This window comes from Lepisosteus oculatus, chromosome 10, assembly GCF_040954835.1.
Source record: "Lepisosteus oculatus isolate fLepOcu1 chromosome 10, fLepOcu1.hap2, whole genome shotgun sequence".
In the NCBI taxonomy this organism is placed as follows: domain Eukaryota; kingdom Metazoa; phylum Chordata; class Actinopteri; order Semionotiformes; family Lepisosteidae; genus Lepisosteus; species Lepisosteus oculatus.
The window spans coordinates 43,083,597-43,086,506 of record NC_090705.1 but is presented as its reverse complement, the minus strand read 5'-3'; positions in this window follow the sequence as shown (position 1 = coordinate 43,086,506).

Sequence of the window (2,910 nt, the reverse complement as noted above, 5' to 3'; positions counted from 1 at the left end):
GTCTTTTAGTAATATGAGATGAAAAGATGGATTTTATATTAATTTCCTTTTTGTGTTTATTCATTTCCTTTACAGTGTGTTTATTCGCTACAGAGGTTCCTTCTGACAGTCATTCTGGTGTTTATGTGCAGTAATATTGTGTGATTTGCATGGATCTGCCTTTATTGCTTAGGTTTCCTAGGATACCAAACAATATCAGCTGTGGAAAAAAAACCTTTTGTTCACCACAAAGCCCTCCTCCCAGGCCTGCTTGTAAGATTCATCCTTTCTATGTTCTGTATAAGACCAGGCTCTCTGCAAAGGCAACATGTCCATTACAAAACCCAGACAGAAGGTTTTAACCTGCCACTGGAAAATTAAGATGCGAGTCAAAGGCAAGTCACCAATGCAGGCGTATCTTTGGTGTAATGCAACCTGGAACACTGCAGCCCCTGTTCTGCAGCTGCAAAAATGTTTTATTTTGAAGTTTTCCTCTCAAACCACTAGAGGGCATGAAGTTTATAGTCATACAAATGTAAAGCATATGGCCGACAGGTACCAGAGCGGTGACGTCGCCGCCCTTCCCTGTGATAGCAGGACTACAGCTACTGGGCTGTGGAGAGATCTCTCTTTGGCTCACCGGGCTGGGTCCCTGTTGAGTGACGCCGGAGTCCCGGGTTCCAGCCCCTGAAGGTGTGGGGACGACCTAAGGCGGCAAGGGCGCCCGCCTGAACCCCCGTTGCGTTACACAAGAAACCGTGCCACTGAACAGGCTGCCAGGGATGGTTGATTGTATAACCTACAAAAATCTGAATTTCAATCAATATCTTTTTTTACATGCCACCCAGGGATAAAAAAGGTGTTACCAAGGGTCATCATTCATTCATTTAACTGGCTGTCCTGTGCAGTCGAGGAGGTTTGTCTTTGATGAGATCAATATGAAGTTCACACAGTTTTGGGAATGTCAAGAGCTGACTTTTTCACAAAGATTTCCGGTCGTGTCTGATACCGTTATGAGCTGCTTCTGTTCTCTTCTGGTGCTAGTGCTTTGGCAAAGCTGGAAGAAAAGGATCTTCCGAGGCGTTTTCTGTGTAATTCACTGTGTAATGTTCATCATTGCTCTCTGAGTGAAGTATTTCTGACGAGGAGAAGCAAGAATGCAGTGCATTTACTAGTGGAAAAAAAAACATGAAAATAGTACAAATTGGCAAGACAGAATGTAGTTACATGTGTGAGTGGTTTAAAGATTTGTTGTCACTTGACGGTTTAGTATGTGAATAAGTAAATTCATTAAAGACCATGTACAAATAGATTGTAACAATAAGTCAACTTCACTTGTCACTTGTTACACAGTATTTACTGGTCTTGGTCTTACTGCTGGCAGATATATCGGGTCAAGGCTTTGTAACGCAAAGACACTGAAGTGAAACCACAAGTAACTCTATTTGGCTCTGTCATCCAGATATTACACTATTAGCCAGACATAGTGGTGTAGTTACAACTTCTAAATTCAGATTCCATTTTTTCTGATAGTGTGTGCACAGTACAAGGTATAATAATTAGTATACTGTTTACCTGAGTTTTTATTTCCCCAAATATTTTTTATAGAAGTTATAAACATCCCCCTTATTACCTGATCTTAATGATAAACAGGAAAAGCCTTTTTGATTTTCATCCATCTGTTATCAGAAAGCTTCATCTTTTTGAGAGCCAGGAAATAAGTTTAGTGGTTAGTGTCTCATCTGTCAGTTTCATAAACTCCTACCCTTCTGCTCGCTAATATGCCAGGATTTCCAGTGGCATCAGATTATTGCAGTTTGGAAGCACTTCCTCGGCCTGTGTACATTGACATTACCGTCAACAAGCACATCTGAAGGAAGGGGAAAAGATTTCTGATTAGGTTATGCTTTTTATCACTTCTATTCTCTATTAAAAATGCACGTATCAGGAAGCATTTGCTGTGTTTAGAGCAATTTACATTAATTTCACGTCATTCATTTTCTAAGTGTCTTCTGCAGTGGACACAAAGACGCAAAGAGTTTTTATATTTAAATCAAAGTGTTCGAGGCTATTTTGCAGGAGGCAGAGGAGGGCTGGAGCAGGTTAGATGTCAGTTCAGATGCGGTGGTAGGGAGTGAGGCAGAAGAGGAGGCAGAGAGTCGGAGTGAAGATGCAGGTGAGTCAGAGGGCGAGACGGCAGACAGAATTAAAGATGGTGGCGGGGGGGGCATTCCTTGTGAGCGAAGTGACACGAGTGTTTTAGTCTTATTGTATGTTTTGTCATTTGATCTGAGGTCTTCTGGTCACAATAAATTCAAATCTTTTAACTGAATTAAAAATCATCCCCTATTAACGCAGGTCTGAAGCCTCAAAGCCAAGAAGACACAGATTTAGTCTGAAATACATTTTAATTAGATTTGAAATAACTTTACTAGATTCATAAAATTATTTAATTTTTATTTGCCATTTTCTTGTTTGCGATTTTCCGGTAGATTTAAGCTTGCCATACCCACCTGATTTCTATGACATCTCCAGGTCAAGAAGTCACTGCAGTTCAGTTCAGGCTTTCAGACAGCACACGACAGCAAAGCACATGAGGACATTGCAAGTAACTCCAACCTACATGAAATTCAAATTTCAGGAGCTCTGAATGCATCACAAGAAGAAATAAAGACTTGCGTTACCAATGACCTTTAAGTGCCAGAGAAAACAAAAAATCAGAACTCTTAAGGAAAATTAGGCCATTTATAGACTAAGTGTAGCAAGGCTGCAACAGATAAAGTAGATACAAAAATGTCCATTGATGAACCAGACTTTCCATTTACAGGTCACTGTACCTCCAGCAGTCTGTGCCAAACAGGCTAAACCTAATGGGATTAAAGATGCAGCGTTTGTCAATGTCTCATCAGTTAGTCTTGTGGTACACCAGTG